Genomic DNA, 7,135 nt, shown 5'->3' on the forward strand with positions numbered 1-7,135 from the left:
GCGGGGTGGTGTGGGGCTTGGGGTTTGATGTGAGGAGAGGGTTTGATTTGATGTTTTGGAGGGGGGTGTGGGGGTATTTATATAGGTGAGGGGGGGAGTTTTCTTGGGGTAGGGGACAAGAAAAAGAGAGGAAAAAGGAAAACAAAACAAAGGAAAGGGGGCTTGCCTAGAGTCCAAGCCGGACTCGGCTAAGAGGCGAGGCGGCGGCCTGGGGCGCTGCTGCCTGCGCCTGGCGCACACGCGCAGGGAGGCTGGGGAGGCGGCCGCCTGGCTGGGCCTTTGGCCCGGCTGGCCTGGCTCTCTCTCTCTTTTTTTTTAAAAAAATCAGTTACGCGCGCAGAAAAACAAAGAAAAGAAAATCTAAACGAACTCCAAAATTCCTAAAGTAAATTTTCCCCGACTCCTAAAAATGAGTCGAACAAAATGAACTTTTCTCCGAGCCTAAAATGCAATTTTTGAAAACGCGCATTTTTCCCTATCCAAATAAAAGCAATAAACTCCGGCAAAAACCAAAATTGATCTATTTATTAAATATTCATTTTTTCCTAAATTTGGGAAAGTCATATTATTCCCTCTCTCATATATTTTGACACCGGAAAATAATTGAAGATAAAATAAATAAATCAAATGATCCTCTTTTCAAATTCGAGTAAACTCTCAAATATGAAAATAACGAAATCTCCAACTCTCTCCGAAGGTCCTTGAGTTGCGTGAAATTTCTAGGATCAACCAAAATGCAAGAAAATATGATATGCATGATGATCTATGTATAACATTCCAAATTGAAAATTTGGGATGTTACAAACCTACCCCCCTTAAGATGAATCTCGCCCTCGAGATTCGGGTTGGCTAGAAAATAGGTGAGGGTGGTCCTTGAGCAAATCTTCTTCTCTCTCCCAGGTGGCTTCATCCTCTGAGTGGTGGTTCCACTGAACTTTGCAAAACTTGATAACCTTGCTGCGAGTCACCCTGCTGGCATAATCGAGAATCTTGACTGGCTTCTCCTCATATGTTAAGTCGTCCTTCAACTGAATCGCTTCAAGTGGCACTGTATCTTTTAGCGGTATCTCCGCCATCTCGGCATGACATTTCTTCAGCTGAGAAACATGGAATACATCATGAACTCCTGACAGTCCCTCTGGTAATTCCAACTTATAAGCGACTTCTCCCATTCGTTGCAAGATCTTGTACGGTCCAACGAAACGCGGTGCTAACTTTCCCTTAACTCCAAAGCGCTTAACTCCTCGAAGTGGGGATACTCGGAGATAAACTCTGTCTCCGGTTTCGTAAACTGTCTCCTTGCGTTTAGAATCCGCGTAGCTCTTCTGCCTGGACTGGGCTACCTTGAGCCTATCGCGAATCAACTTAACTTTCCGTTCAGACTCCTTAATCAAATCTGGTCCAAAGAAGTGACGGTCTCCAACTTCGTCCCATGACAACGGTCTTCTGCACCTCCTTCCGTATAAAGCTTCGAAAGGTGCCATCTTCAAACTGGTTTGGTAACTGTTATTGTAAGAGAACTCTGCATACGGCAAGTTATCGTCCCAACTAGATCCATAATCTAGGGCACAAGCTCTCAGCATATCTTCCAAAATCTGATTGACTCTCTTGGTCTGTCCATCTGTCTGCGGATGAAAAGCTGTGCTGAACTCTAGTCTGGTTCCTAAAGTTTCATGCAACTGATTCCAAAACTTTGAGGTAAATTGGGTTCCTCTATCTGATACAATACTCCTCGGAACTCCATGCAAACAAATGATCCTAGTCATGTATATCTTTGCCAACTTAGTACTGGTGTAAGTGGTCTTAATTGGGATAAAATGTGCTACCTTTGTCAAACGATCAACTACTACCCATATCGAGTCATAGCCTGATTTTGTCCTGGGTAGTCCTGTGATAAAATCCATGCCTATCTTATCCCACTTCCATTCGGGTATCGGCAATGGTTGTAGCAATCCTGCTGGCTTCTGATGCTCTGCCTTTACTCTCTGACATACGTCACAAACTGCTACATATGCTGTAATATCCTTCTTCATTCCGGTCCACCAGAATGTTTCCTTCAAATCCAAATACATCTTGGTATTCCCTGGGTGAATCGAATACGGTGAATCATGTGCCTCTTGCAAAATCAACTTCCTGATCTCCGGGTCGTTTGGCACATAAACACGGTCTTCAAACCATAGGGTATCATGCTCATCCTCACGAAATCCCTTTGCTTTTCCTTCGCTCAGTTTCTCCTTTATAGAAGCAATCTCCTTGTCAGATTTCTAAGCTTCTCTGATTTTATCCATCAATGTTGACTGAATATCCAATGCTGCTACATAGCCTCTCGGAACTATTTCCAGACATAGCTCATGAAGGTTTTCTGCTAACTCCTTGGGTATTTCTCCCGTCACTAGGGTGTTGGCTCTTACGGCTCAATGCATCAGCTACCACATTAGCTTTTCCGGGATGGTAATGCAATCTCATGTCATAATCCTTGATGAGCTCCAACCATCTCCTTTGTCTGAGGTTCAACTCCTTCTGCGTGAAAATGTACTTCAAACTCTTGTGATCCGTGTACACCTCACAATGATTTCCAATAAGGAAATGTCTCCACGTTTTCAATGCATGCACTACGGCTGCTAACTCCAAATCATGCATAGCATAATTCAATTCATGGGGCTTCAGTTGCCGTGAAGCATACGAAACAACTCTCCCTTCCTGCATAAGCATTGCTCCAAGTCCTCGACGTGAAGCATCGCAATACACCTCATAGTCCTTGGTCTGATCTGGCAAAATCAATACTGGTGAGGTGACCAAACGTTTCTTCAACTCTTGGAAACTAGCCTCACACTCCTCAGTCCATTTGAACTTAGTATCCATCTTCAACAACTCCGTCATAGGCTTCGCAATCTTTGAGAAATTTTCAATAAACCTCCGGTAGTATCCTGCGAGTCCAAGAAAACTCCGGATCTCTCCAACTGTTGTTGGTGCTTCCCATTCGGTTATGGTCTCAACCTTAGTGGGGTCGACTGCTATACCTTCTCCGGATATAACGTGTACGAGGAATCCAACTTCCTTTAACCAAAACTCACATTTGCTGAATTTGGCATATAACTGATGTTCCCTTAGTTTCTCCAAAACCAAACACAAATGTTCCTTATGCTCCTCTCCATTCTTTGAATAAATCAGAATGTCATCAATGAACACTACGACGAACTTATCCAAAAACTCCATAAACACTTTGTTCATCAGGTTCATAAAATAGGCAGGTGCGTTGGTCAATCCAAATGACATAACGGTATACTCACACAGTCCATATCTTGTGGTGAATGCTGTCTTAGGTATGTCCTGCTCTCGAATCTTCAATTGATGGTACCCTGATCGCAAATCGATCTTGGAAAACACTTTAGCTCCTTGCAACCGATCAAACAGATCATTGATCATTGGTAGCGGGTACTTGTTCTTGATGGTTACTTCATTCAATCCCCGATAATCTACAACCATCCTTAATGATCCATCCTTCTTTTCCACTAGAAGTACGGGTGATCCCCAAGGCGAAGAACTTGGGCGAAGGTAACCTTTATCCAATAACTCCTTAATCTGATTCTTAATTTCCACCAAATCCTTTGCTGGCATCCTGTACGGTCGCTTCGATATTGGGCCTGTACCTGGCAATAACTCAATCAAAAACTCAATGTCTCTATCCGGTGGCATGCCTGGTAATTCCTCAGGAAATACATCAGGAAAATCCTTTACCACTGGTACTTCTTCTTGCACAACTCCTGTTAGGCAGTTTACTTGTGTCCTGTTTGGCACATGCCGGGATACATACTTGATCCTTCTTCCTTCTGGTGTGGTAAGCAAAATTGACTTACTAGCGCATTCAATGTTTCCTTCATACATCGATAACCAATCCATGCCTAATATCACATCCAATCCTTAGATTCCAATACTATTAGGTCTGAGGGAAACACATAGTTACCAATCCTTAATGGTAACCGATCACACCATCGTCTAGCCATAAACTCCGCTCCTGGTGAGCTTACTAACATGGGTGTCCTAAGGGCTTGGGTTGGAGGCATCTGAGGGTTTAGAAAAGATGAGATATAAGAATACAGGGAGGTCTAAAGGGAAAACACTACCCCAATGCTCATGAGCAAATGCACACAAAATCACTTCATTCAATCAAACAAGGGCTTACAACGGTCTAACTATCGCAAAAGTGCTCGAACTATTGTGTTTACATGGGGAAATACTACTTCTATCTGGTGGTCATCTAGAAATTTGAACCGGTGGAAGACTCCATGATATCTGCTCCAGCTTCGTCTTCAAAGTCGGGTTCACTTGGATCCCAATCGGTGTCGTCGATGATGATGTAGTTGTCCGGACATGCGACGTACTCGTCTTCCTCCTGGGATGCTAACTTCCTCTTGAGTTCTTCAATCTCCTGCTTAAGATCGCCATTGTGTCTTGCTAGAGCTACGATCTCGTCCATGTAGTCCTTGCGTGTAGACTTCAGTTCTCCTTCTAGCTCGATGATCCTTGCCTTTGCATTCTTCAACTCTATCATATCATTGCACATCTGGTTCTCGTGGCGTCGAATGTGCTAGTTTAACTCCTGGATGAAAGATGCAATGGATCTATCCTTCTTGGTGTTGACTAACTCCCATTGTTCATCTTGGCGTCCGCAAATCTGGTAGATAGTGTCCTTGAGGTCTTCTTGGTAAACTTCTCCAATGCGTCCTATGGTGATATGAGCTGCCATGCTCTTTCCCAGACTCCGGGTTGGTGCATTGAAAACACTATCTATGGGTTTCGTGATTGGTGCGAATGTTCTACCCGGAACATGAGCTTGAATGTTCCAGCGCTCCTCTTCCGGCAGAGTGGCGTTGAAGGTTCCCGTGAAGCTTGGTAATCCAATGTTCAGGTACTTGGTGACTTCCTTCAGGTGAAATCCAAATGGTGTGCCTTCATCCGGTTGAGCGTACTTAATCTTCGCGTTCGTCATCCTAATAGAGTAGAAAAGATGAGGAGTTATAAAATGGGGAAGAGAGTGGTGTTCTATGGCTTTAACTTAGTGGTCGTGTCCTACAGTCAGCGTGTGCTCTGATACCATTCTCTGTAGCGACCCGACCCGAATGGATCAAGCACTCTGTGCTCAGGTGTCATCCCTAGATCAGTAATGCTGACACCACACAGTACATCGAAGGATTTATAGCAGAGTGGCAATCACACACTTATTACATCGTTGCCTCAAAGAGAACTTATTACAATAAATATGGCTTAAGGCCATCTAGTGTCGATAACAGCGGAAGACTTGGAAGATAAATGGGTCCATCAACTCCAACGACATCACTGAGTATAGGGCCACGACCTAAAAACACCTTTACTCGTCGTCTGAAAAGTCTGCAACATGAGAAGTTGCAGCCCGAAAACGGGTCAGCACATGGAATATGCTGGCAAGGTAACACATAGAGAGTAATGGAATGAAACAGCTATACTATATGCATATATGGCTGGTGGAAAGCTCTATGGTTACAGTTTTGCGTAAAGCCAGTTTTTCCCTACTGCAAAGGAATAAATTTATTTAACTATCATGGTGGTTGTGAAACATTGAGAATGGTTGACAGCATTCTCAATCCCAATTAAAAAATAATTAAAACCCAACAACATTAATTAGAAGTAACGTGATGAGATTCACATGATATTCAAGTACTAGATACTCAAGTTGTCCATAACCGGGGACACGGCTAATCATGATTAGTTTGTACACTCTGCAGAGGTTTGCGCACTTTTCCCCACAAGACTCGATCGCCTCCGTTTGGTTTCTCGCACTACATGGTGTTTGAGAAGACGGATGACCGAGACACAGTCTTTCAGAAGCACTAGCACCTTACATGTGGGTAGACCGGTACACCTACTTCCCCTACATCTGCTAGTCTACCCGTAAGAGTTCGCACGACTTAGTCAACTATGCCAGAGCCCATAATGGCTTGTGGCTGCACACGAAAGTTTCTAGCATGAAAGATCTTATGATCCCTTTGAGCCTGGGTGGCGGTCCAAAAAAAACAGGCAAGTCCTGATAGACATCAGGTGCCTCAATCCACCCAGATGTGTGTTAGGTTGCCATCAGGTGCCTCACATCTGTCATGGATATCACTCACCCAATCCACGTCTACTAGCATAGCATGGCATAATAAGCAAATGTAGAAGTAACTCCCAAAGGTTTCATAATAATACAGGTAATAGGTACTACCTCATATACTTCCCATCCCACAATTTAATTAGATCCTAATCATGCAATGTGAGAGGATTGATCTAATGCAATAAAACATGGGTTGTAGAAAAGGTATGATCAAAGTGTTACTTGCCTTGCTGATGATCCGCGAGACCTAGGGTTTCGAAGTAACAAGCGGCGCAATCCGGGTGATCTAACGCAGACAAACAACAAGCACACAATAAGTACTCATCTAATGCACAGGTAAAACTCAAATAGAAGATCTAACCAGAAGGTTCAACTTAAGAACTCCGGTTGCAAAGAAATAAAGAACCGAACAGTCGACGGAAAAACAAACAGCGGAAGAAAACAACTCGGTTCTAGCAAGTTGAAACTAGGTCAAATTTTACCGGGGCAAAAACTTGTTTAAGTTGATTAGACGGAACGGCGGTTTCGCAACGAAACTCCAGGTGCTTGAATCACCTGATTCCGATAAACGAGCGAGAAGAAAGACTAGAACGAAGATCGGATCTGAGATCACGATCGCGGAATAAATCCGATGAAAAGAAGAGATGAACGGTTAAACGAACGGACGTCATTAACCGGGAAAGAATCGGTGATCACGTTCGTTGAGACGAACGGTCCGACAGAAGAACGAAAACCGATCTAGGGTTTTCGGAGAAAAAGACCGAAAAAGAAACGGAAAACCGATCTAGAAACCGAAACGGTTTTGAAAAGAACCGGAAAGAAAACGAATCCGAAGAGAAGAAAAGAATCAGAACGGTTTATAAGAAAAACCGAACCAAGGAAGAAAAGAGAGGCGCGGCGCGACTACCTCGGCGAGGGGCTCCAGCGAACGGCGGCGTAAGGCGGCGGCGGCGGCGACGTAGGGCGGCGGCGGCGGCGATGCACAAGGGCGGCGGCGTGGGTGAGGGG

The sequence above is a fragment of the Triticum dicoccoides genome, chromosome 4A (assembly GCF_002162155.2).
Source record: "Triticum dicoccoides isolate Atlit2015 ecotype Zavitan chromosome 4A, WEW_v2.0, whole genome shotgun sequence".
NCBI classification, from domain to species: domain Eukaryota; kingdom Viridiplantae; phylum Streptophyta; class Magnoliopsida; order Poales; family Poaceae; genus Triticum; species Triticum dicoccoides.